Source organism: Quercus lobata, chromosome 5 (genome assembly GCF_001633185.2).
Source record: "Quercus lobata isolate SW786 chromosome 5, ValleyOak3.0 Primary Assembly, whole genome shotgun sequence".
Lineage (NCBI taxonomy): Eukaryota > Viridiplantae > Streptophyta > Magnoliopsida > Fagales > Fagaceae > Quercus > Quercus lobata.
The window spans coordinates 33,706,094-33,727,612 of record NC_044908.1 but is presented as its reverse complement, the minus strand read 5'-3'; the positions used below and the strand labels follow the sequence as shown (position 1 = coordinate 33,727,612).

The 21,519-nt window shown below is 49.4% G+C and overlaps 40 non-coding genes and 21 pseudogenes across 40 annotated transcripts; all 61 read left to right on the top strand.

The window, feature by feature from the left end:
- The first annotated feature begins 106 nt into the window (after positions 1–106).
- On the top strand, positions 107–225 carry LOC115993275. The gene has a single exon (XR_004092896.1). It is a non-coding gene; the product is annotated as a 5S ribosomal RNA (ribosomal RNA).
- A 233-nt stretch (positions 226–458) lies between these two features.
- LOC115993332 lies at positions 459–577 on the top strand (annotated as a pseudogene).
- A 234-nt stretch (positions 578–811) lies between these two features.
- LOC115993358 lies at positions 812–930 on the top strand (annotated as a pseudogene).
- Positions 931–1,164: 234 nt separating this feature from the next.
- On the top strand, positions 1,165–1,283 carry LOC115993228. Its single transcript, XR_004092852.1, has one exon. It is a non-coding gene; the product is annotated as a 5S ribosomal RNA (ribosomal RNA).
- Positions 1,284–1,500: 217 nt separating this feature from the next.
- On the top strand, positions 1,501–1,619 carry LOC115993171. Its single transcript, XR_004092799.1, has one exon. It is a non-coding gene; the product is annotated as a 5S ribosomal RNA (ribosomal RNA).
- Positions 1,620–1,853: 234 nt separating this feature from the next.
- On the top strand, positions 1,854–1,972 carry LOC115993252. The gene has a single exon (XR_004092875.1). It is a non-coding gene; the product is annotated as a 5S ribosomal RNA (ribosomal RNA).
- A 233-nt stretch (positions 1,973–2,205) lies between these two features.
- On the top strand, positions 2,206–2,324 carry LOC115993188. The gene has a single exon (XR_004092816.1). It is a non-coding gene; the product is annotated as a 5S ribosomal RNA (ribosomal RNA).
- Positions 2,325–2,558: 234 nt separating this feature from the next.
- LOC115993235 lies at positions 2,559–2,677 on the top strand. Its single transcript, XR_004092859.1, has one exon. It is a non-coding gene; the product is annotated as a 5S ribosomal RNA (ribosomal RNA).
- A 233-nt stretch (positions 2,678–2,910) lies between these two features.
- Positions 2,911–3,029, top strand: LOC115993243. Its single transcript, XR_004092866.1, has one exon. It is a non-coding gene; the product is annotated as a 5S ribosomal RNA (ribosomal RNA).
- A 217-nt stretch (positions 3,030–3,246) lies between these two features.
- LOC115993177 lies at positions 3,247–3,365 on the top strand. Its single transcript, XR_004092805.1, has one exon. It is a non-coding gene; the product is annotated as a 5S ribosomal RNA (ribosomal RNA).
- Positions 3,366–3,599: 234 nt separating this feature from the next.
- On the top strand, positions 3,600–3,716 carry LOC115993325 (annotated as a pseudogene).
- A 233-nt stretch (positions 3,717–3,949) lies between these two features.
- Positions 3,950–4,068, top strand: LOC115993164. The gene has a single exon (XR_004092792.1). It is a non-coding gene; the product is annotated as a 5S ribosomal RNA (ribosomal RNA).
- Positions 4,069–4,302: 234 nt separating this feature from the next.
- LOC115993251 lies at positions 4,303–4,421 on the top strand. Its single transcript, XR_004092874.1, has one exon. It is a non-coding gene; the product is annotated as a 5S ribosomal RNA (ribosomal RNA).
- Positions 4,422–4,655: 234 nt separating this feature from the next.
- On the top strand, positions 4,656–4,774 carry LOC115993471. Its single transcript, XR_004093006.1, has one exon. It is a non-coding gene; the product is annotated as a 5S ribosomal RNA (ribosomal RNA).
- A 233-nt stretch (positions 4,775–5,007) lies between these two features.
- LOC115993317 lies at positions 5,008–5,126 on the top strand (annotated as a pseudogene).
- Positions 5,127–5,360: 234 nt separating this feature from the next.
- LOC115993329 lies at positions 5,361–5,478 on the top strand (annotated as a pseudogene).
- A 234-nt stretch (positions 5,479–5,712) lies between these two features.
- Positions 5,713–5,831, top strand: LOC115993194. The gene has a single exon (XR_004092821.1). It is a non-coding gene; the product is annotated as a 5S ribosomal RNA (ribosomal RNA).
- Positions 5,832–6,048: 217 nt separating this feature from the next.
- LOC115993456 lies at positions 6,049–6,167 on the top strand. Its single transcript, XR_004092991.1, has one exon. It is a non-coding gene; the product is annotated as a 5S ribosomal RNA (ribosomal RNA).
- A 234-nt stretch (positions 6,168–6,401) lies between these two features.
- LOC115993217 lies at positions 6,402–6,520 on the top strand. The gene has a single exon (XR_004092842.1). It is a non-coding gene; the product is annotated as a 5S ribosomal RNA (ribosomal RNA).
- A 233-nt stretch (positions 6,521–6,753) lies between these two features.
- Positions 6,754–6,872, top strand: LOC115993312 (annotated as a pseudogene).
- A 234-nt stretch (positions 6,873–7,106) lies between these two features.
- Positions 7,107–7,225, top strand: LOC115993203. Its single transcript, XR_004092829.1, has one exon. It is a non-coding gene; the product is annotated as a 5S ribosomal RNA (ribosomal RNA).
- Positions 7,226–7,459: 234 nt separating this feature from the next.
- LOC115993199 lies at positions 7,460–7,578 on the top strand. Its single transcript, XR_004092826.1, has one exon. It is a non-coding gene; the product is annotated as a 5S ribosomal RNA (ribosomal RNA).
- A 327-nt stretch (positions 7,579–7,905) lies between these two features.
- On the top strand, positions 7,906–8,024 carry LOC115993182. Its single transcript, XR_004092810.1, has one exon. It is a non-coding gene; the product is annotated as a 5S ribosomal RNA (ribosomal RNA).
- Positions 8,025–8,258: 234 nt separating this feature from the next.
- On the top strand, positions 8,259–8,377 carry LOC115993311 (annotated as a pseudogene).
- A 234-nt stretch (positions 8,378–8,611) lies between these two features.
- Positions 8,612–8,730, top strand: LOC115993181. The gene has a single exon (XR_004092809.1). It is a non-coding gene; the product is annotated as a 5S ribosomal RNA (ribosomal RNA).
- Positions 8,731–8,964: 234 nt separating this feature from the next.
- Positions 8,965–9,083, top strand: LOC115993315 (annotated as a pseudogene).
- A 234-nt stretch (positions 9,084–9,317) lies between these two features.
- Positions 9,318–9,436, top strand: LOC115993371 (annotated as a pseudogene).
- Positions 9,437–9,670: 234 nt separating this feature from the next.
- On the top strand, positions 9,671–9,789 carry LOC115993367 (annotated as a pseudogene).
- A 234-nt stretch (positions 9,790–10,023) lies between these two features.
- Positions 10,024–10,142, top strand: LOC115993209. The gene has a single exon (XR_004092834.1). It is a non-coding gene; the product is annotated as a 5S ribosomal RNA (ribosomal RNA).
- Positions 10,143–10,376: 234 nt separating this feature from the next.
- Positions 10,377–10,495, top strand: LOC115993350 (annotated as a pseudogene).
- A 233-nt stretch (positions 10,496–10,728) lies between these two features.
- LOC115993310 lies at positions 10,729–10,847 on the top strand (annotated as a pseudogene).
- Positions 10,848–11,081: 234 nt separating this feature from the next.
- On the top strand, positions 11,082–11,200 carry LOC115993334 (annotated as a pseudogene).
- Positions 11,201–11,434: 234 nt separating this feature from the next.
- On the top strand, positions 11,435–11,553 carry LOC115993239. Its single transcript, XR_004092862.1, has one exon. It is a non-coding gene; the product is annotated as a 5S ribosomal RNA (ribosomal RNA).
- Positions 11,554–11,787: 234 nt separating this feature from the next.
- Positions 11,788–11,906, top strand: LOC115993236. Its single transcript, XR_004092860.1, has one exon. It is a non-coding gene; the product is annotated as a 5S ribosomal RNA (ribosomal RNA).
- A 216-nt stretch (positions 11,907–12,122) lies between these two features.
- On the top strand, positions 12,123–12,241 carry LOC115993259. The gene has a single exon (XR_004092881.1). It is a non-coding gene; the product is annotated as a 5S ribosomal RNA (ribosomal RNA).
- Positions 12,242–12,475: 234 nt separating this feature from the next.
- Positions 12,476–12,594, top strand: LOC115993359 (annotated as a pseudogene).
- Positions 12,595–12,828: 234 nt separating this feature from the next.
- Positions 12,829–12,947, top strand: LOC115993377 (annotated as a pseudogene).
- Positions 12,948–13,181: 234 nt separating this feature from the next.
- LOC115993198 lies at positions 13,182–13,300 on the top strand. The gene has a single exon (XR_004092825.1). It is a non-coding gene; the product is annotated as a 5S ribosomal RNA (ribosomal RNA).
- Positions 13,301–13,533: 233 nt separating this feature from the next.
- Positions 13,534–13,652, top strand: LOC115993176. The gene has a single exon (XR_004092804.1). It is a non-coding gene; the product is annotated as a 5S ribosomal RNA (ribosomal RNA).
- Positions 13,653–13,886: 234 nt separating this feature from the next.
- LOC115993324 lies at positions 13,887–14,005 on the top strand (annotated as a pseudogene).
- A 232-nt stretch (positions 14,006–14,237) lies between these two features.
- Positions 14,238–14,356, top strand: LOC115993233. The gene has a single exon (XR_004092857.1). It is a non-coding gene; the product is annotated as a 5S ribosomal RNA (ribosomal RNA).
- A 234-nt stretch (positions 14,357–14,590) lies between these two features.
- LOC115993296 lies at positions 14,591–14,706 on the top strand. The gene has a single exon (XR_004092916.1). It is a non-coding gene; the product is annotated as a 5S ribosomal RNA (ribosomal RNA).
- A 234-nt stretch (positions 14,707–14,940) lies between these two features.
- Positions 14,941–15,059, top strand: LOC115993326 (annotated as a pseudogene).
- A 234-nt stretch (positions 15,060–15,293) lies between these two features.
- LOC115993192 lies at positions 15,294–15,412 on the top strand. The gene has a single exon (XR_004092819.1). It is a non-coding gene; the product is annotated as a 5S ribosomal RNA (ribosomal RNA).
- A 234-nt stretch (positions 15,413–15,646) lies between these two features.
- LOC115993212 lies at positions 15,647–15,765 on the top strand. The gene has a single exon (XR_004092837.1). It is a non-coding gene; the product is annotated as a 5S ribosomal RNA (ribosomal RNA).
- A 228-nt stretch (positions 15,766–15,993) lies between these two features.
- LOC115993357 lies at positions 15,994–16,111 on the top strand (annotated as a pseudogene).
- Positions 16,112–16,345: 234 nt separating this feature from the next.
- LOC115993292 lies at positions 16,346–16,464 on the top strand. Its single transcript, XR_004092912.1, has one exon. It is a non-coding gene; the product is annotated as a 5S ribosomal RNA (ribosomal RNA).
- Positions 16,465–16,698: 234 nt separating this feature from the next.
- Positions 16,699–16,817, top strand: LOC115993173. Its single transcript, XR_004092801.1, has one exon. It is a non-coding gene; the product is annotated as a 5S ribosomal RNA (ribosomal RNA).
- Positions 16,818–17,050: 233 nt separating this feature from the next.
- On the top strand, positions 17,051–17,169 carry LOC115993247. Its single transcript, XR_004092870.1, has one exon. It is a non-coding gene; the product is annotated as a 5S ribosomal RNA (ribosomal RNA).
- A 234-nt stretch (positions 17,170–17,403) lies between these two features.
- LOC115993295 lies at positions 17,404–17,522 on the top strand. The gene has a single exon (XR_004092915.1). It is a non-coding gene; the product is annotated as a 5S ribosomal RNA (ribosomal RNA).
- A 234-nt stretch (positions 17,523–17,756) lies between these two features.
- LOC115993330 lies at positions 17,757–17,875 on the top strand (annotated as a pseudogene).
- Positions 17,876–18,109: 234 nt separating this feature from the next.
- Positions 18,110–18,228, top strand: LOC115993227. The gene has a single exon (XR_004092851.1). It is a non-coding gene; the product is annotated as a 5S ribosomal RNA (ribosomal RNA).
- Positions 18,229–18,462: 234 nt separating this feature from the next.
- LOC115993197 lies at positions 18,463–18,581 on the top strand. Its single transcript, XR_004092824.1, has one exon. It is a non-coding gene; the product is annotated as a 5S ribosomal RNA (ribosomal RNA).
- Positions 18,582–18,815: 234 nt separating this feature from the next.
- Positions 18,816–18,934, top strand: LOC115993196. Its single transcript, XR_004092823.1, has one exon. It is a non-coding gene; the product is annotated as a 5S ribosomal RNA (ribosomal RNA).
- Positions 18,935–19,167: 233 nt separating this feature from the next.
- Positions 19,168–19,286, top strand: LOC115993282. Its single transcript, XR_004092903.1, has one exon. It is a non-coding gene; the product is annotated as a 5S ribosomal RNA (ribosomal RNA).
- A 234-nt stretch (positions 19,287–19,520) lies between these two features.
- Positions 19,521–19,639, top strand: LOC115993223. The gene has a single exon (XR_004092847.1). It is a non-coding gene; the product is annotated as a 5S ribosomal RNA (ribosomal RNA).
- Positions 19,640–19,873: 234 nt separating this feature from the next.
- On the top strand, positions 19,874–19,992 carry LOC115993260. Its single transcript, XR_004092882.1, has one exon. It is a non-coding gene; the product is annotated as a 5S ribosomal RNA (ribosomal RNA).
- Positions 19,993–20,226: 234 nt separating this feature from the next.
- On the top strand, positions 20,227–20,345 carry LOC115993211. Its single transcript, XR_004092836.1, has one exon. It is a non-coding gene; the product is annotated as a 5S ribosomal RNA (ribosomal RNA).
- Positions 20,346–20,573: 228 nt separating this feature from the next.
- Positions 20,574–20,691, top strand: LOC115993356 (annotated as a pseudogene).
- A 234-nt stretch (positions 20,692–20,925) lies between these two features.
- LOC115993352 lies at positions 20,926–21,044 on the top strand (annotated as a pseudogene).
- Positions 21,045–21,278: 234 nt separating this feature from the next.
- On the top strand, positions 21,279–21,397 carry LOC115993469. The gene has a single exon (XR_004093004.1). It is a non-coding gene; the product is annotated as a 5S ribosomal RNA (ribosomal RNA).
- The last annotated feature ends 122 nt before the right edge of the window (positions 21,398–21,519 follow it).

Below are 21,519 nucleotides of genomic sequence, written 5' to 3'. Positions count from 1 at the left end.
TATCGGTGGCAGTGATCTCAAAATCCCCTCGGGTTGCACCACCCCGGGGTTTGAGTGCGTCGCTGCATTCGGATCCTTCATAAGAATTTAACGCGCTTATGCTGATAGGTGCAATCATACCAACACTAATGCACCGGATCCCATTAGAATTCCGCAGTTATGCGTGTTTTGGCGAGAGTAGTACTACGATGGGTGACCTCCTGGGAAGTCCTGGTGTTGCACTCCTCTCTTTTTCTTCGGATTCCTTTTTGCTGTTGGGCTTATCGTTTGCGTCGGTCCACCAATGCCCGCATCGTCAGCTTAGTCTGCCCAGGAGAAAAATACGTGCCCCCAATCTCGTTTTGCGTAATAATATCGATGGCGGTGATCTCAAAATCCCCTCGGGTTGCACCACCCCGGGGTTTGAGTGCGTCGCTACATTCGGATCCTTTATAAGAATTTAACGCGCTTATGCTGATAGATGCAATCATACCAACACTAATGCATCGGATCCCATTAGAATTCCGCAGTTATGCGTGTTTTGGCGAGAGTAGTACTAGGATGGGTGACCTCCTGGGAAGTCTTGGTGTTGCACTCCTCTCTTTTTCATCGGATTCTTTTTTGCCGTTGGGCTTATCGTTTGTGTTGGTCCACCAACGCTCGCTTCGTAGGCTTAGTCGGCCCCAAGCGAAAAATACGAGCTACCGTTCTCGTTTTGGGTGATAATATCGGTGGTGGCGATCTCGAAATCCCCTCGTGTTGCACCACCCCGAGCTTACAGTACGTCGCTGCATTCGGATCCTTTATAAGAATTTAACGTGCTTATGCTGATGGGTGCAATAATGCCTACACTAATGCACCGGATCCCATCAGAATTCTGTAGTTAAGCGTGTTTGGACGAGAGTTGTATTGGTATGGCTGACCTCCTAGAAGGTCCTCGTGCGGCGCCCCTCACTTTTTCTTCGGAGTCGTTTTTGCCATTGGGCTTATCGTTTGCGTCGGTCCACCAATGCTCACTTCGTAGGCTTATTCTTCCCCAGGCGAAAAATACGAGCCGCCAATCTCATTTTGGGTGCTAATTTCGATGGCGGGGATCTTGAAATCCCCTCGGGTTGCACCAACCTGGGGTTAGAGTGCGTCGCTACATTCGGATCCTTTACAAGAATTTAACGCGCTCATGCCAATAGGTGTGATCATACCAACAATAATGCACCGGATCCCATCAGAACTCCGCAGTTAAGCGTGTTTGGGTGAGAGTAGTACTAGGATGGGTGACCTAATGGGATGTCCTCGTGTTGCACCCCACTTTTTTCTACGGATTCTTTTTTGTTGTTGGGCTTATCGTTTGCGTCGGTCCACGAACGCTTGCTTCGTTGGCTTAGTCCGCCCCAGGCCAAAAATATGTGCTGCCAATCTCGTTTTGAGTGCTAATTTCGGTGGCGGCAATCTCAAAATCCCCTCGAGTTAGAGTGCATCGCTGCATTCGGATCCTTCATAAGAATTTAATGCGCTTATGTTGATGGGTGCGATCATACCAACACTAATGCGCCGGATCCCATCAGAATTCCGTAGTTAAGTGTGTTTGGGCGAGAGTTGTACTAGGATGGGTGACCTCTTGGGAAGTCCTTGTGTTGCACCCCTCTCTTTTTCTTTGCTTTCTTTTTTGCCGTTGGGCTTATCGTTTGCGTCGGTCCACCAACAGTCGCTTCGTAGGCTTAGTTTGCCCAAGGCGAAAAATACGAGCCGCCGATCTCGTTTTGGGTTACAATTTCGGTGGCGGTAATCTCGAAATCCCCTCAGGTTGAACCACCTCGGGGTTAGAGTGCGTCAATGCATTCGTATCCTTTATAAGAATTTCACGCGCTTATGCTGATGGGTGCGATCACCCCAACACTAAAGCACCGGATACCGTTAGAACTCCGCAGTTAAGCGTGTTTTGGCGAGAGTAGTACTGGGATGGGTGACCTCTTAGGAAGACCTCGTGTTGCACCCCTCTCTTTTTCTTCGAATTCTTTTTTGACGTTGGGAATATGGTTTACGTTGGTCCACCAACAGTCGCTTCGTTGGCTAAGTCTTCCCCAGGCGAAAAATACATGCCGCCGATCTCGTTTTGGTGCTAATTTCGGCGGCTGCGATCTCAGAATCCCCTCTGGTTGCACCACACCGGGGTTAGACTGCGTCGTTGAATTCGGATCCTTTATGAGAATTTAACGCGCTTATGCTGATGGGTGCGATCATACCAACACTTATGCACCGGATCCCATCAGAATTCCGTAGTTAAGCGTGTTTGGGTGAGAGTTGTACTAGGAAGGGTGACCTTCTGGGAAGTCCTCGTGTTGCACCCCACTCTTTTTCTTCGGATTCTTTTTAGTCGTGGGGCTTATCATTTGCTTCGGTACACCAACGCTTGCTTCGTAGGCTTGGTCTACTCCAGGCGAAAAATACGAGCCGCCGATCTCGTTTTGGGTGCTAATTTCGGTGGCGGCGATCTCCAAATCCCCTCGGGTTGCTCCACCCCGAGGTGAGAGTGCGTCACTGCATTCGGATCCTTTACATGAATTTAATGCGCTTATGCTGATGGGTGCGGTCATACCAACACTAGTGCACCAGATCCCATAAGAACTCCGCAGTTAAGCATGTTTGGGCGAGAGTAGTACTAGGATGGGTGACCTGTTGGGAAGTCCTCATGTTGCACCCCTCTTTTTTCATCGGATTCTTATTTGCTATTGCGCTTATCGTTTGCGACGGTCCACCCATGCTCGCTTCGTAGGCTTAGTCTACTCCAGGCGAAAAATTAAAGCCACCAATCTAGTTTTGGGTGCTAATTTCAGTGGCGGCAATCTCTAAATCCCCTCGGGTTGCACCACCCCGGGGTTAGAGCGCGTCGAAGCATTCGGATCCCTTATAAGAATTTAACTCGCTTACGCTGATGTGCGCGATCATAACAACACTAATGCACCGGATCCCGTTAGAACTCCGTAGTTAAGCGTGTTTGGGCGAGAGTAGTACTAGGATGGGTGACCTACTGGGATGTCCTCGTGTTGCACCCCACTTTTTTCTACGGATTCCTTTTTGTTGTTGGGCTTATCGTTTGCGTCGGTCCACGAACGCTCGCTTCGTTGGCTTAGTCCGCCCCAGGCAAAAATTACGAGCCGCCGATCTCGTTTTGAGTGCTAATTTCGGTGGCGGCAATCTCAAAATCCCTTCAAGTTAGAGTGCATCGCTGCATTCGGATCCTTCATAAGAATTTAACGCGCTTATGTTGATGGGTGCGATCATACCAACACTAATGCACCGGATCCCTTAAGAATTCCGTAGTTAAGCGTGTTTGGGCGAGAGTTGTACTAGGATGGGTGACCTCCTGGGAAGTCCTTGTATTGCACCCCTCTCTTTTTCTTTGCTTTCTTTTTTGCCGTTGGGCTTATCGTTTGCGTCGGTCCACCAACAGTCGCTTCGTAGGCTTCGTTTGCCCCAGGCGAAAAATATGAGCCGTCGATCTCGTTTTGGGTGCCAATTTCGGTGGCGGCAATCTCGAAATTCCCTCAAGTTGAACCACCTCGGGGTTAGAGTGCGTCGATCCATTCGTATCCTTTATAAGAATTTCACGCGCTTATGCTGAAGGGTGCGTTCACCCCAACACCAAAGCACCGGATACCATTAGAACTCCGCAGTTAAGCGTGTTTTGGCGAGAGTAGTACTGATGGGTGACCTCTTGGGAAGACCTCGTGTTGCACCCCTCTTTTTTTCTTTGAATTATTTTTTGCCGTTGGGCTTATTGTTTACGTTGGTCCACCAACAGTCGCTTTGTAGGCTAAGTCTTCCCCAGGCGAAAAATACGTGCCGCCGATCTCGTTTTGGTGCTAATTTCAGCGGCTGCGATCTCAGAATCCCCTCTGGTTGCACCACACCGGGGTTAGACTGCGTCGTCGCATTCGGATCCTTTATGAGAATTTAACTCGCTTATGCTGATGCGTGCGATCATACCAACACTAATGCACTGGGTCCCATCAGAACTCCGCAGTTAAGCGTGTTTGGGCGGGATTAGTACTAGGATGGGTGACCTCCTGGGAAGTCCACGTGTTGCACCCCAATCTTTTTCTTCGGATTCTTTTTTGCCCTTGGGCTTATTGTTTGCATCGGTCCACCAACACTCGCTTCGTAGGCTTAGTTTGCCCCAGGAGAAAAGTACGAGCCGCCAATCTCGTTTTAGGTGCTAATTTCATTTATGGTGATCTCGAAATCCCCTCGGGTTTCTCCACCCCGAGGTTAGAGTGCGTCGCTGCATTCGGATCCTTTACATGTACTTAACGCGCTTATGCTGATAGGTGCGATCATACCAACACAAATGCACCGGATCCCATTAGAACTCCGCAGTTAAGCGTCTTTGGTAGAGAGTAGTACTAGGATGGGTGACCTCCTGCGAAGTCCTCGTGTTGCACCCCTCTCTTTTTCACCGGATTCTTTTTTGCCATTGGGCTTATCGTTTGCGTCGGTCCACCAACGCTCGCTTCGAAGGCTTAGTCTGCTCCAAGCTACAAATAAGAGCCGCCAATCTCGTTTGGGGTGCTAATTTCGGTGGCGGCAATCTCGAAATGCCCTCGGGTTGCACCACCCAGGGGTTAGAGTGCATCGATGCATTTGGATCCTTTATAAGAATTTAACGTGGTTATGCTGATGGGTGCAATCATACCAACACTAATGCACCGGATCCCGTTATAACTCCGCAGTTAAGCGTGTTTGGGCGAGAGTAGTACTAGGATGGGTGACCTCCTGGGAAGTTCTCGTGTTGCACCCCACTCTTTTTCTTCAGATTCTTTTTTGCCTTTGGGCTTATCGTTTGCGTCGGTCCACCAATGCTCGCATCGTCGGCTTAGTCTGCCCAAGAGAAAAATACGTGCCCCCAATCTCGTTTTGGGTGATAATATCGGTGGCGGTGATCTTAAAATCCCCTCGGGTTGCACCACCCCGGCGTTTGAGTGCATCGCTGCATTCGGATCCTTTATCAGAATTTAACGCGCTTATGCTGACAGGTGCGATCATACCAACACTAATAAACCGGATCCCATTAGAATTCCACAGTTATGCGTGTTTGGGCGAGAGTAGTACTAGGATGGGTGACCTCCTAGGAAGTCCTGGTCTTGCACCCCTCTCTTTTTCTACGGATTCTTTTTTGCTGTTGGGCTTATTGTTTGCGTCGGTCCACCAACGCTCGCTTCGTAGGCTTAGTCGGCCCCAAGCGAAAAATACGAGCTACCGATCTCGTTTTGGGTGATAATATCGGTGGTGGCGATCTCGAAATCCCCTCGGGTTGCACCACCCCGGGCTTACAGTACGTCGCTGCATTCGGATCCTTTATAAGAATTTAATGCATTTATACTGATGGGTGCAATCATACCAACACTAATGCGCCGGATCCCATCAGAATTCTGCAGTTAAGTGTGTTTGGGCGAGAGTAGTACTGGGATGGCTGACCTCCTAGAGGTCCTCGTGCGGCACCCCTCACCTTTTCTACGGAGTCGTTCTTGCCATTGGGTTTATCGTTTGTGTCAGTCCACCAACGCTCACTTCGTAGGATTATTCTTCCCCAGGCGAAAAATATGAGACGCCGATCTCATTTTGGGTGCTAATTTCGGTGGCGACGATCTCGAAATCCCCTCGGGTTGCACCATCCTGGGGCTAGTGTGCGTCGCTGCACTCGGATCCTTTACAGGAATTTAACGCGCTCATGCCGATGGGTGTGATCATACCAACAATAATGCACCGGATCCCATCAGAACTCCGCAGTTAAGCGTGTTTGGGCGAGAGTAGTACTACGATGGGTGACCTACTGGGATGTCCTTGTGTTGCACCCCACTTTTTTCTACGGATTCACTTTTGTTGTTGGGCTTATCGTTTGCGTCGGTCCACTAACGCTCGCTTCGTTGGCTTAGTCCGCTCCAGGCAAAAAATACGAGCCGCCGATCTCGTTTTGAGTGCTAATTTCAGTGGCGGCAATCTCAAAATCCACTCGGGTTAGAGTGCATCGCTGTATACAGATCCTTCATAAGAATTTAACGCGCTTATATTGATGGGTGCGATCATACCAACACTAATGCACCGGATCCCATCAGAATTCCGTAGTTAAGCGTGTTTGGGCGAGAGTTGTACTAGGATGGGTGACCTCCTGGGAAGTCCTCGTGTTGCACCCCTCTCTTTTTCTATGCTTTCTATTTTGCCGTTGGGCTTATCGTTTGCGTCGGTCCACCAACAGTCGCTTCGAAGGCTTAGTTTGCTCAAGGCGGAAAATACAAGCCACCGACCTCGTTTTGGGTGCCAATTTCAGTGGCGGCAATCCCAAAATCCCCTTAGGTTGCACCACCTAGGGGTTAGAGTTCGTCGATGCATTCGTATCCTTTATATGAATTTGAAGCGCTTATGTTGATGGGTGGAATCACACCAACACTAAAGCACCGGATACCATTAGAACTCCGCAGTTAAGCGTGTTTTGGCGAGAGTAGTACTGGGATGGGTGACCTCTTGGGAAGACCTCGTGTTGCACCCCTCTCTTTTTCTTCGAATTCTTTTTTACCGTTGGGCTTATTGTTTACGTTGGTCCACCAACGGTCGCTTCGTAGGCTAAATCTGCCCCAGGCGAAAAATACGTGCCGCCGATCTCGTTTTGGTGCTAATTTCGGCGGCTGCGATCTCGGAATCCCCTCTGGTTGCACCACACCGGTGTTAGACTGCGTCGTCGCATTCGGATCCTTTATAAGAATTTAACGCGCTTATGCTGATGGGTGCGATCATACCAACAATAATGCACCGGAACCCATTAGAATTCCGTAGTTAAGCGTGTTTGGGTGAGAGTTGTACTAGGAATGGTGACCTCCTGGGAAGTCCTCGTGTTGCTCCCCACTCTTTTTCTTCGGATTCTTTTTAGTCGTTGGGCTTATCGTTTGCGTCGGTACACCAACGCTCGCTTCGTAGGCTTGGTCTACCCCAGGCGAAAAATACGAGCCGCCGATCTCGTTTTAGGTGCTAATTTCGGTGCTGACGATCTCCAAATCCCCTCAGGTTGCACCACCCCGAGGTGAGAGTGCGTCATTGCATTCGGATCCTTTACATGAATTTAACGCGATTATGCTGATGGGTGCGGTCATACCAACACTAGTGCACCAGATCCCATCAGAACTCCGCTGTTAAGCATGTTTGGGTGAGAGTAGTACTAGGATGGGTGACCTGTTGGGAAGTCCTCATGCTGCACCCCTAGCTTTTTCATCGGATTCTGTTTTGCTATTGAGCTTATCGTTTGCGACGGTCCACCCACGCTCGCTTCGTAGGCTTAGTCTACTCCGGGCGAAAAATAAGAGCCACCAATCTCATTTTGGATGCTAATTTCAGTGGAGGCAATTTCGAAATCCCCTCGGGTTGCTCCACCCCGGGGATAGAGTGTGTCGATGCATTCGGATCCTTTATAGGAATTTAACTCACTTACGCTGATGTGCGCGATCATAACAACACTAATGCACCGGATCCCATTAGAACTCCGCAGTTAAGCGTGTTTGGGCGAGAGTAGTACTAAGATAGGTGACCTCCTGGGAAGTTCTCGTGTTGCACCCCACTCTTTTTCTTCGGATTCTTTTTTGACGTCGTGTTTGGGCGAGAGTAGTACAAGGATGGGTGACCTCCTGGGAAGTCCTCGTGTTGCACCGCTCTCTTTTTCAAAGGATTCTTTTTTGCCGTTGGGCTTATCATGTGCGTCGGTCCACCAACGCTCGCTTCGTAGGTTTAGTCTACCCCTGGCGAAAAATACGAGCCGCCGATCTCGTTTCGGGTGCTAATTTTGATGGCTACGATCTCGAAATCCCCTCGGGTTGCACCACCCCGGGGTTAGAGTGCGTCGCTGCATACAGATCCTTTATAAGAATTTAACGCGCTTATGCTGATTGGTGCGATCATACCAACACTAATGCACCGGAACCCATTAGAACTCTGTAGTTAAGCGTGTTTGGGCGAGATTAGTAGTAGGATGGGTGACCTCCTGGGAAGTCCTCGTGTTGCACCCCTCTCTTTTTCTTCGGATTCTTTTTTTCCGTTGGGCTTATCATTTGCGTTGGTCCCCCAACACTCACTTCGTAGGCTTTGTCTGCCCCTGGCGAAAAATTCGAGCCGCCGATCTCGTTTTGGGTGATAATATCGGTGGCGGCGTTCTCGAAATCCCCTTGGGTTGCACCACCCTCGGGTTAGAATGCGTCACTGCATTCGGATCATTTATAAGAATTTAACGCGCTTATTTCGATGGGTGCGATCATACCAACACTAATGCACCAGATCCGATCAGAACTCCGCAGTTAAGCATGTTTGGGCGAGAGCAATACTAGGATGGGTGACCTCCTAGGAAGTCTTTATGTTGCACCCCTCTCTTTCTCATAGGATTCTTTTTTGCTATTGGGCTTATCGTTTGCGACAGCCCACCAACGCTCGCTTCGTAGGCTTAGTCTGCTCCTGGCGAAAAATAAGAGCAACCGATCTCGTTTTGGGTGCTAATTTCAGTGGCGGCAATCTCGAAATCCCCTCTGGTTGCACCACCCCGGTGTTAGAGTGCGTCGATGCATTCGGGTCTTTTACAGGAATTTTACTTACTTATGCTGATAGGTGCGATCATACCAACACTAATGCACTAGATCCCATCAGAACTCCGCAGTTAAGCGTGTTTGGGCAGGATTAGTACTTGGATGGGTGACCTCCTGGGAAGTCCTCGTGTTGCACCCCACTCTTTTTCTTCGGATTCTTTTTTGCCATTGGGCTTATCGTTTGCATCGGTCCACCAGCGCTCGCTTCGTAGGCCTAGTCTACCCCAGGCGAAAAGTACGAGCCGCCGATCTCGGTTTGGGTGCTAATTTCATTGGTGGCGATCTCGAAATCCCCTCGGGTTTGTCCACCCTGGGGTTAGGGTGCGTCGCTGCATTCGAATCCTTTATATGTACTAAACACGCATATGCTGATAGGTGCGATCATTCCATTACTAATGCACTGGATCCAATCAAAACTCTGCAGTTAAGTGTGTTTGGGCGGGATTAGTACTAGGATGGGTGACCTCCTGGGAAGTGCTCGTGTTGCACCCCACTCTTTTTCTTTGGATTCTTTTTTGCCGTTTGGCTAATCGTTTGCGTCGGTCCACCAACACTCGCTTCATATGCCTAGTCTTCCCCAGGTGAAAAATACAAGCCGCCGATGTCGTTTTGGGTGATAATATTGGTGACAACGATCTCGAAATCCCTTCGGCTTGCACCATCCCGGGGTTAGAGTGCATCGCTGCGTTCGGATCCTTTATAAGAATTTATCCTGCATATGCTGATGGCTGCGATCATACCAACACTAACGCATCGGATCCCACTGGAACTCCGCAGTTCAACTTCTTTGGCCGGGAGTAGTACTAGGATGGGTGAACTCCTGGGAAGTCCTCGTGTTCCACCCCACTCTTTTTCTTCGGATTCTTTTATGTTGTTCGGCTTATCGTTTGCGTCGGTCTACCAATGCTCGCTTTGTAGGCTTAGTCAGCCCCAGGCGAAAAATACGAGCCACCGATCTCGTTTTGGCTTCTAATTTCGGTGGCGGCGATCTAGAAATCCCTTTAGGTTGTACCACCTGGGGATTAGAGTGCGTCGTTGAGTTCGGATCCTTTATAAGAATTTAACGCGCTTATACTGATGGGTGCAATCATACCAACACTAATGTACCGGATCCCGTCGGAACTTTGCAGTTAAGCATGTTTTGGCAAGAGTTGTACTAGGATGGGTAACCTCCTGGGCAGTCCTCGTGGTCCACCCATCTCTTTTTCATCGGATTCTTTTTTGCCGTTGGGCTTATCGTTTGCGTCGGTCCTCCAAAGCTCGCTTTGTAGGCCTTGTCTGCCCAAGGCGGAAAAAGCGAGCCACCGATCTCGTTTTGGGTGCTAATATCGGTTGCGGCAATCTCGAAATCCCGTCGGGTTGCACCACCCCGGGGTTAGAGTGCGTCGATACATTCGGATCCTTTATCAGAATTTAACGCGCTTATGCTGATTGGTGCGATCACACCAACACTAATGCTCCGGATCCCATTAGAACTCCGAAGTGAAGCGTGTTTGTGCGAGAGTAGTACTAGGATGGGTGGCCTCCTGGGAAGTCCTTGTGTTGCACCCCTCTCTTTTTCTTCGAATTCTTTTTTGCCTTTGGGCATATAGTTTGCGTTGGTCCACCAACGCTCGCTTCGTAGGCTTTGTCTACCCCAGGCGAAAAATACGAGCCGCCGATCTCGTTTTGAGTGCTAATATCGGTCGCGGCAATCTCGAAATCCCCTCGAGTTGCACCACCCCGGGGTTAGAGTGCGACGATGCATACGAATCTCTCATTAGAATTTAACGCGCTTATGCTGATGAGTGCAATCACACCAACACTAATGCATCGGATCCCATTAGAACTCCGTAGTAAAGCGGGTTTAGGCGAGAGTGGTGCTAGGATGGCTGACCTCTTAGGAAGACCTTGTGTTGCACCCTTCTCTTTTTCTTCATATTCTTTTTTGCCGTTGGGCTTATCGTTTACGTCGGTCCACCAACGTTCGGTTCGTAGGCTTAGTCTTCCCCAGACGAAAAATACGAGCCGCCGATGTCGTTTTGGTTGATAATATCGGTGGCAGCGATCTCGAAATCACCTCGGGTTTCACCATCCCGAGGCTAGGGTGCTCGCTGCATTCGGATCCTTTATAAGAATTTAACACACTTATGCCGATGGGTGCGATCATACCAACACTAACGCATCGGATCCCATTAGAACTCCGCAGTTAAGCGTCTTTGGTCGAGATTAGTACTAGGATGGGTGACCTCCACGGAAGTCCTCGTGCTGCAACGCTCGCTTTTTCTTCAGATTCTTTTTTGCCGTTGTGCTTATCATTTGCGTCGGTCCACCAACACTCACTTCGTAGGCTTTGTCTGCCCCAGGCGAAAAATACGAGCCGCCAATCTCGTTTTGGGTGCTAATTTTGATGGCGGCGATCTCGTAATCCCCTTGGGTTGCACCACCCCGGGGTTAAAATGCGTCGCTGCATCCGGATCCTTTATAAGAATTTAACGCGCTTATGCTGATGGGTGCGATCATACCAACTCTAACGCATCGGATCCCATTAGAACTCCGCAGTTAAGCGTCTTTGGTCGAGAGTAGTACTAGGATGGGTGACCTCCCTGGAAGTCCTTGTGCTGCAACGCTCGCTTTTTCTTCGAATTCTTTTTTGCCGTTGGGCTTATCGTTTGCGTCGGTCCACCAACGCTCGCTTCGTAGGCTTGGTCTACCCCAGGCGAAAAATACGAGCCACCGATCTCGTTTTGGGTGCTAATTTCGGTGGCGGCGATCTTCAAATCCCCTCGGGTTGCACCACCCCGAGGTTAGAGTGCGTCACTGCATTCGGATCCTATACATGAATTTAAAGCGCTTATGCTGATGGGTGCGATCATACCAACACTAATGCACCAGATCCCACCAGAACACCGCAGTTAAGCGTGTTTGGGCGAGAGTAGTACAAGGATGGGTGACCTTCTGGGAAGTCCTCGTATTGCACCGCTCTCTTTTTCATCGGATTCTTTTTTGCCGTTGGGCTTATCATGTGCGTCAGTCCACCAACGCTCGCTTCGTAGGTTTAGTCTACCCCTAGCGAGAAATACAATCCACCGATCTCGTTTCGGGTTCTAATTTTGATGGCTGCGATCTCAAAATCCCTTCGGGTTGCAAAACCTCGGGGTTAGAGTGCGTCGATGCATTCAGATCCTCTATAAGAATTTAACGCGCTTATGCTGATTGGTGCGATCATACCAACACTAATGCACCGGATCCCATCAGAACTCTGCAGTTACGCGTGTTTAGGCGAGATTAGTAGTAGGATGGGTGACCTCCTGCGAAGTCCTCGTGTTGCACCCCTCTCTTTTTCTTCGGATTCTTTTTTGCCGTTGGGCTTATCGTTTGCGTCGGTCCCCCAACGCTCACTTCGTAGGCTTAGTCTGCCCCTGGCGAAAAATTCGAGCCGTCGATCTCGTTTTGGGTGATAATATCGGTGGCGGCGATCTTGAAATCCCCTCGGGTTGCACCACCCCAGGGTTAGAATGCGTCGCTGCATTCGGAACCTTTATAGGGATTTAATTCGATCATACCAACACTAATGCACTAGATCCCATAAGAACTCCGCAGTTAAGCGTGTTTGGGCGGGATTAGTACTAGGATGGGTGACCTCCTGGGAAGTCCTCGTGTTGCACCCCAGTCTTTTTCTTCGGATTCTTTTTTTCCCTTTGGCTTATCGTTTGCATCGGTCCAACAACGCTCGCTTCGTAGGCTTAGTCTGCCCCAGGCGAAAAGTATGAGCCGCCGATCTCATTTTGGGTGCTAATTTCATTGGTGGCGATCTCAAAATCCCCACGAGTTTGTCCACCCCGGGGTTAGAGTGCGTAGCTGCATTCGGATCCTTTATATGTACTGAACACGCATATGCTGATAGGTGCGATCATTCCATTACTAATGCATCGGATCCAATCAAAACTCTGCAGTTAAGCGTGTTTGGGCGGGATTACGACTAGGATGGGTGACCTCTTGGGAAGTCCTCGTGTTGCACCCCACTCTTTTTCTTTGGATTCTTTTTTGTCGTTTGGCTTATCGTTTGAGTCGGTCCACCAACGCTCGCTTCGTAGGCTTAGTCTTCCCCAGGTGAAAAATACGAGCCGCCGATGTCGTTTTGGGTGATAATATCGGTGACAGCGATCTCGAAATCCCCTCGGGTTGCACCATCCCGGGGTTAGAGTGCGTCGCTGCATTCGGATCCTTTATAAGAATTTAACGCGCTTATGCAGATGGGTGCAATCATACCAACACTAATGTACCGGATCACGTCGAAACTCTGCTGTTAAGCGTGTTTTGGCAAGAGTTGTACTAGGATGGGTAACCTCCTGTGCAGTCCTCTTGGTGCACCCATCTCTTTTTCATCGGATTCTTTTTTGTCGTTGGGCTTATCGTTTGTGTCGGTCCACCAAAGCTCGCTTCGTAGGCCTTGTCTGCCCCAAGCGAAAAAAGCGAGCCAACGATCTCGTTTTGGCTGCTAATATCGGTTGCGACAATCTTGAAATCCCGTCGGGTTGCACCACCCCGGGGTTAGAGTGCGTCGATGCATTCGGATCCTTTATCAAAATTTAACGCGCTTATGCTGATGGGTGCGATCACACCAACAGTAATGTACCGGATCCCATTAGTACTCCGAAGTGAAGCGTGTTTGGGCGAGAGTAGTACTAGGATGGGTGACCTCTTGGGAAGTCCTTGTGTTGCACCCCTCTCTTTTCTTTGGATTCATTTTTGCCTTTGGGCATATCATTTGCGTCGGTCCACCAACGCTCGCTTCGTAGGCTTTGTCTGCCCCAGGCGAAAAATACAAGCCGCCGATCTCGTTTTGAGTGCTAATATCGGTCGCGGCAATCTCAAAATCCCCTCGGGTTGCACCACCCCGGGCTTAGAATGCGTCGGTACATTCGGATCCTTTATAAGAATTTAACGCGCTTATGCTGATGGGTGCGATCATACCAACACTAATGCACCAGATCCCATCAGAACTCCGCAGTTAAGCGTGTTTAGGCGAGAGTAGTACTAGGATGGGTGACCTCCTGGGAAGTCCTCATGTTGCACCCCACACTTTTTCATCGGATTCTTTTCTGCTATTGGGCTTATCGTTTGCGACAGTCCACCAACGCTCGCTTCGTAGGCCTAGTCTGCTCCAGGTGAAAAATAAGAGCCACCGATCTTGTTTTGGGCGCTAATTTCAGTTGCGGCAATCTCTAAATCTCCTCGCGTTGCACCACCCGGGGGTTAGAGTGGGTTGATGCATTCGAATCCTTTATGGGAATTTGACTTGCTTATGATGATGGGTGCGATCATACCAACACTAATGCCCCAGATTCCATCAGAACTCCACAGTTAAGCGTGTTATCGCGAGAGTAGTACTAGGATGGGTAACCTCCTGGGAAGTCCTCATGTTGCACCCCTCTCCCTTTCATCGGATTTTTTTGCTATTGGGCTAATCGTTTGCGACGGTCCACCAACACTCGCTTCGTAGGCTTAGTCTGCTCCAGGCAAAAAATAAGAGCCACCGATCTTGTTTTGAGTGCTAATTTCAGTGGCGGCAATCTCGAAATCCCCTCAGGTTGCATCACCCCAGGGTTGGAGTGCGTCAATGCATTCGTATCCTTTATAAGAATTTAATCTGCTTATGCTGATGGGTGCGATCACAACAACACTAATGCACCGGATCCCATTAGAACTCCGCAGTTAAACGTGTTTTGGCGAGAGTAGTACTAGGATGGGTGACCTCCTAGGAAATCCTCGTGTTGCGCCCCACTCTTTTTCTTCGGATTCTTTTTTGTCGTTGTGCTCATCGTTTGCGTCGGTACACCAACGCTCACTTTGTAGGCTTGGTTTGCCCCAGGCGAAAAATACGAGCCGCCGATCTCATTTTGGGTGCTAATTTCGGTGGCGGCGATCTCCAAATCCCCTCGGGTTGCCCCACCCCGAGGTTAGTGTGCGTCACTACATTCGGATCCTTTACATGAATTTAACGCGCTTATGCTGATGGGTGCGATCATACCAACACTAATGCACCTCCCATCAGAACTCCGCAGTTAAGCGTGTTTGGGCGAGAGTAGTACTAGAATGGGTGACCTCCTGGGAAGTCCTCGTGTTGCTCTGCTCTCTTTTTCATCGGATTCCCTTTTGCCGTTGGGCTTATCATTTGCGTCGGTCCACCAACTCTCGCTTCGTAGGCTTTGTCTACCCCTGGCAAAAAATACAAGCCGCCGATCTCATTTTGGGTGCAAATTTTGATGGCTACGATCTCGAAATCCCCTCGGGTTGCGCCACCCCAGGGTTAGAGTGCGTCGCTACATTCAGATCCTTTATAAGAATTTAACGTGCTTATGCTGATTGGTGCGATCATACCAACACTAATGCACCGGCTCCCATTAGAACTCCGCAGTTAAGCGTGTTTAGGCGAGATTAGTAGTAGGATGGGTGACATCCTGGGAAGTACTCATGTTGCACCCCTCTCTTTTTCATCGGATTCTTTTTTCCTATTAGGTTTATTGTTTGCGACAGTCCACCAACGCTCGCTTCGTAGGCTTAGTCTGCTCCAGGCGAAAAATAAGAGCCACCGATCTTGTTTTGGGTGCTAATTTCAGTGGCGGCAATCTCGAAATCCCCTCGGGTTGCACCACCCCAGGGTTAGAGTGCGTCGATGCATTCGGATCCTTTATAGGAATTTAACTTGCTAATGCTGATGGGTGCAATCATACCAGCACCAATGCACTAGATCCCATCAGAACTCCGCAGTTAAGCGTGTTTGGGCGGGATTAGTACTAGGATGGGTGGCCTCCTAGGAAGTCCTCGTGTTGCACCCCACTCTTATTCTTCGGATTCTGTTTTGCCCTTGGGCTTATCGTTTGCATCGGTCCACCAACGCACGCTTCGTATGCTTAGTCTGCTCCAGGCGAAAAGTACGAGCCGCTGATCTCGTTTTGGATGCTAAGTTCATTGGTGGCGATCTCGAAATCCACTAGGGTTCGTCCTCCCCGGGGTTAGAGTGCATCGCTGCATTCAGATCCTTTATATGTACTGAACGCGCTTATGCTGATAGGTGCGATCATTCCAATACTAATGCACCGGATCCAATCAGAACTCTGCAGTTAAGCGTGTTTGGGCGGGATTAGTACTAGGATGGGTGACCTCCTAGGAAGTCCTCGTGTTGCACCCCACTCTTTTTCTTTGGATTCTTTTTTGCCGTTTGCCTTATCGTTTACGTCGGTCCACCAATGCTCGCTTCGTAAGGTTAGTCTTCCCCAGGCGAAAAATACGAGCTGCCGATTTGGGTGATAATATCAGTGGCAGCGATCTCGAAATCCCCTCGGGTTGCACCATCTCGGGGTTTGAGTGCGTCGCAGCATTCGGATCCTTTATAAGAATTTAACGCACTTATGTCGATGGCTGCGATCATACCAACATTAACGCATCGGATCCCTTTAGAACTCCGCAGTTAAGCGTGTTTTCCGAGAGTAGTACAAGGATGGGTGACCTCCTAGGAAGTCCTCGTGTTGCACCCCACTCTTTTTCTACAGATTCTTTTTTGTCGTTGTGCTTATCGTTTGCGTCAGTACACCAACGCTCACTTCATAGGCTTGGTCTGCCCCAGGCAAAAAATACGAGCCGCCGATCTCATTTTGGGTGCTAATTTCGGTGGCGGCGATCTCCAAATCCCCTCGGGTTGCACCACCCCGAGGTTAGAGTGCGTCACTACATTCGGATCCTTTAAATGAATTTAACGCGCTTATGCTGATGGGTGCGATCATACCAACACTAATGCACCAGATCCCATCTGAACTCCGCAATTAAGCGTATTTGGACGAGAGTAGTACTAGAATAGGTGACCTACTGGGAAGTCCTCGTGTTGCACTGCTCCCTTTTTCATCGAATTCTTTTTTGCCATTGGGCTTATCATTTGCGTCGGTCCACCAACTGTTTCTTCGTAGGCTTAGTCTACCCCTGGCGAAAAATATGAGCCGCCGATCTCATTTTGGGTGCTAATTTTGATGGCTATGATCTCGAAATCCCCTCGGGTTGCACCACCTCGGGGTTAGAGTGCGTCGCTGCATTCAGATCCTTCATAAGAATTTAACGCGCTTATGCTGATTGGTGCGATCATACCAACACTAATGCACCGGATCCCATCAGAATTCCGCAGTTAAGCGTGTTTGGGCGAGATTAGTATTAGGATGGGTAACCTCCTGGGAAGTCCTCGTGTTGCACCCCTCTCTTTTTCGTCGGATTTTTTTTGCTATTGGGCTAATCGTTTGCGACGGTCCACCAACGCTCGCTTCGTAGGATTAGTTTGCTCCATGCGAAAAATGAGAGCCACCGATCACGTTTTGGGTGATAATTTCAGTGGCGGCAATCTCGAAATCCCCTCGGGTTGCACCACCCCGGTGTTGGAGTGCGTCGATGCATTCGGATCCTTTATAAGAATTTAATCCGCTTATGCTGATAGGCGCGATCATAACAACACTAATGCACCGGATCCCATTAGAACTCCGAAGTTAAGCGTGTTTTGGCGAGAGTAGTACTAGGATGGGTGACCTCCTAGGAAGTCCTCGAGTTGCACCCCACTCTTTTTCTTCAGATTCTTTTTTGTCGTTGTGCTTATCATTTGCGTCGGTACACCAACGCTCACTTCGTAGGCTTGGTCTGCCCTAGGCGAAAAATACGTGCCGCCGATCTCATTGTGGGTGCTAATTTCGGTGGCGGCGATCTCCAAATCCCCTCGGGTTGCACCACCCCGAGGTAAGAGTGCGTCACTACATTCGGATCCTTTACATGAATTTAACGCACTTATGCTGATGGGTGCGATCATACCAACACTAATGCACCAGATCCCATTAGAACTCCGCTGTTAAGCATGTTTGGGCGAGAGTAGTACTAGAAATGGTGACCTCCTGGGAAGTCCTCGTGTTGCACTGCTCTCTTTTTCATCGGATTCTTTTTTGCTGTTGGGCTTATCATTTGCGTCAGTCCACCAACTCTCGCTTTGTAGGCTTAGTCTAACCCTGGCGAAAAATATGAGCCGCCGATCTCATTTTGGGTGCTAATTTTGATGGCTACGATCTCGAAATCCACTCGGGTTGCACCACCCCGGGGTTAGAGTGCGTCGCTGCATTCAGATCCTTTATAAGAATTTAACGCGCTTAAGCTGATTGGTGCGATCATACCAACACTAATGCACAGGATCCCATTAGAACTCCGCAGTTAAGCGTGTTTGGGCAAGATTAGTAGTAGGATGGGTGACATCCTGGGAAGTACTCCTGTTGCACCCATCTCTTTTTCTTCGGATTCTTTTTTGCCATTGGGCTTATCGTTTGCGTCAGTCCCCCAACGCTCACTTCATAGGCTTAGTCTGCCCCTGGCGAAAAATACGAGCCGCCGATCTCCTTTTGGGTGATAATATCGGTGGCGGCGATCTTGAAATCCCCTCGGGTTGCACCACCCCAGGGTTAGAATGCGTCGCTGCATTTGGATCCAGTATAAGAATTTAACGCGCTTATTTCGATGGGTACGATCATACCAACACTAATGCACCGGATCCCATCAGAACTCCGCAGTTAAGCGTGTTTGGGCGAGATTAGTAGTCAGATGGGTGACATCCTGGGAAGTACTCGTGTTGCACCCCTCTCTTTTTCTTCGGATTCTTTTTTGCCATTGGGCTTATCATTTGCGTCGGTCCCCCAACGCTCACTTCATAGGCTTAGTTTGCCCCTGGCGAAAAATACGAGCCGCCGATCTCCTTTTGGGTGATAATATCGGTGGCGGCGATCTCGATATCCCCTCGGGTTGCACCACCCCGGGGTTAGAATGCGTCGCTGCATTCAGATCCATTATAAGAATTTAACGCGCTTATTTCGATGGGTGCGATCATACCAACACTAATGCACCGGATCCCATCAGAACTCCGCAGTTAAGCGTGTTCGGGCGAGAGTAGTACTAGGATAGGTGACATCCTGGGAAGTCCTCATGTGGCACCCCTCTCTTTTTCATCGGATTCTTTTTTGCTATAGGGCTTATCGTTTGCGACAGTACACCAACACTCGCTTCCTAGGCTTAGTCTGCTTCAGGCGAAAAATAAGAGCCACCGATCTCGTTTTGGGTGCTAATTTCAGTGGCGGCAATCTCGAAATCCCCTCGGGTTGCACCGCCCCGGGGTTAGAGTGCGTCGATGCATTCGGCTCCTTTATAGGAATTTAACTTGCTAATGCTGGTGGGTGCGATCATACCAACACTAATACAGTAGATCCCATCAGAACTCCGCAGTTAAGCGTGTTTGGGCGGGCTAAGTACTAGGATGGGTGACCTCTTGGGAAGTCCTCGTGTTGCACCCCACTCTTATTCTTCGGATTCTATTTTGCCCCTGGGCTTATCGTTTGCATCGGTCCACCAACACTCGCTTCGTAGGCTTAGTCTACCCCTGGCAAAAAATACGAGCCCCCGATCTCATTTTGGGTGCTAATTTTGATATCTACGATCTCGAAATCCCCTCGGGTTGCACCACCCCGGGGTTAGAGTGCGTCGCTGCATTCAGATCCTTTATTAGAATTTAACCGCTTATGCTGATTGGTGCGATCATACCAACACTAATGCACCGGATCCCATCAGAACTCCGCAGTAAAGCGTGTTTGGACGAGATTAGTAGTAGGATGGGTGACATCCTGGGAAGTACTCTTGTTGCACCCCTTTCTTTTTCTTCGGATTCTTTTTTGCCGTTGGGCTTATCGTTTGCGTCGGTCCCCCAACGCTCACTTCATAGGCTTAGTCTGCCCCTGGCGAAAAATACGAGCCGCCGATCTCGTTTTGGGTGGTAATATCGGTGGCAGTGAACTCGAAATCCCCTCGCGTTGGACCACCCCTGGGTTAGAATGCGTCATTGCATTCGGATCCTTTATAAGAATTTCACGCGCTTATGCCGATGGGTGCGATCATACCAACACTAATGCACCGGATCCCATCAGAACTCCGCAGTTAAGCGTGTTTGGTCGTGAGTAGTAGTAGGATGGGTGACACCCTGGGAAGTCCTCATGTTGCACCCCTCTCATTTTCATCGGATTCCTTTTTGCTATTGGGCTTATCGTTTGTAACAGTCCACCAACGCTCGCTTCGTAGGCTTAGTCTGCTCCAGGCTAAAAATAAGAGCCACCGATCTCGTTTTGGGTGCTAATTTCAGTGGCGGCAATCTCAAAATCCCCTTGGGTTGCACCACCCCGGGGTTAGAGTGCGTCGATGCATTCGGATCCTTTATAGGAATTTAACTTGCTAATGTTGATGTGTGCGATCATACCAACATTAATGCATTAGATCCCAACAGAACTCCGCAGTTAAGCGTGTTTGGGCGGGATTAGTATTAGGATGGGTGTCCTCCTGGGAAGTCCTCGTGTTGCACCCCACTCTTATTCTTCGGATTCTGTTTTGCCCTTGGGCTTATCGTTTGCATCGGTCCACCAACACTCGCTTCGTAGGCTTAGTCTGCCCTAGGCAAAAAGTACGAGCCGCCGATCTCGTTTTGGGTGCAAATTTCATTGGTGGCGATCTCGAAATCCACTCGGGTTCATCCTCCCCGGGGTTAGAGTCCGTCACTACATTCAGATCCTTTTTATGTACTGAATGCGCTTATGCTGATAGGTGCGATCATTCCAATACTAATGCACCGGATCCAATCAGAACTCTGCAGTTAAGCGTGTTTGGGCGGGATTAGTACTAGGATGGGTGACCTCCTAGGAAGTCCTCGTGTTGCACCCCACTCTTTTTCTTTGGATTCTTTTTTGCCATTTGCCTTATCGTTTACGTCGGTCCACCAATGCTCGCTTCGTAAGGTTAGTCTTCCCCAGGCGAAAAATACGAGCTGCCGATTTGGGTGATAATATCAGTGGCAGCGATCTCGAAATCCCCTCGGGTTGCACCATCTCAGGGTTTGAGTGCGTCGCAGCATTCGGATCCTTTATAAGAATTTAACGCACTTATGTCGATGGCTGCGATCATACCAACATTAACGCATCGGATCCCTTTAGAACTCCGCAGTTAAGCGTGTTTTCCGAGAGTAGTACAAGGATGGGTGACCTCCTAGGAAGTCCTCGTGTTGCACCCCACTCTTTTTCTACAGATTCTTTTTTGTCGTTGTGCTTATCGTTTGCGTCAGTACACCAACGCTCACTTCGTAGGCTTGGTCTGCCCCAGGCAAAAAATACGAGCCGCCGATCTCATTTTGGGTGCTAATTTCGGTGGCGGCGATCTCCAAATCCCCTCGGGTTGCACCACCCCGAGGTTAGAGTGCGTCACTACATTCGGATCCTTTAAATGAATTTAACGCACTTATGCTGATGGGTGCGATCATACCAACACTAATGCACCAGATCCAATCTGAACTCCGCAATTAAGCGTATTTGGACGAGAGTAGTGCTAGAATAGGTGACCTACTAGGAAGTCCTCGTGTTGCACTGCTCCCTTTTTCATCGAATTCTTTTTTGCCATTGGGCTTATCATTTGCGTCGGTCCACCAACTGTTTCTTCGTAGGCTTAGTCTACCCCTGGCGAAAAATATGAGCCGCCGATCTCATTTTGGGTGCTAATTTTGATGGCTATGATCTCGAAATCCCCTCGGGTTGCACCACCCCGGGGTTAGAGTGCGTCGCTGCATTCAGATCCTTCATAAGAATTTAACGCGCTTATGCTGATTGGTGCGATCATACCAACACTAACGCACCGGATCCCATCAGAACTCCGCAGTTAAGCGTGTTTGGGCGAGATTAGTATTAGGATGGGTAACCTCCTGGGAAGTCCTCGTGTTGCACCCCTCTCTTTTTCGTCGGATTTTTTTTGCTATTGGGCTAATCGTTTGCGACGGTCCACCAACGCTCGCTTCGTAGGATTAGTTTGCTCCATGCGAAAAATGAGAGCCACCGATCACGTTTTGGGT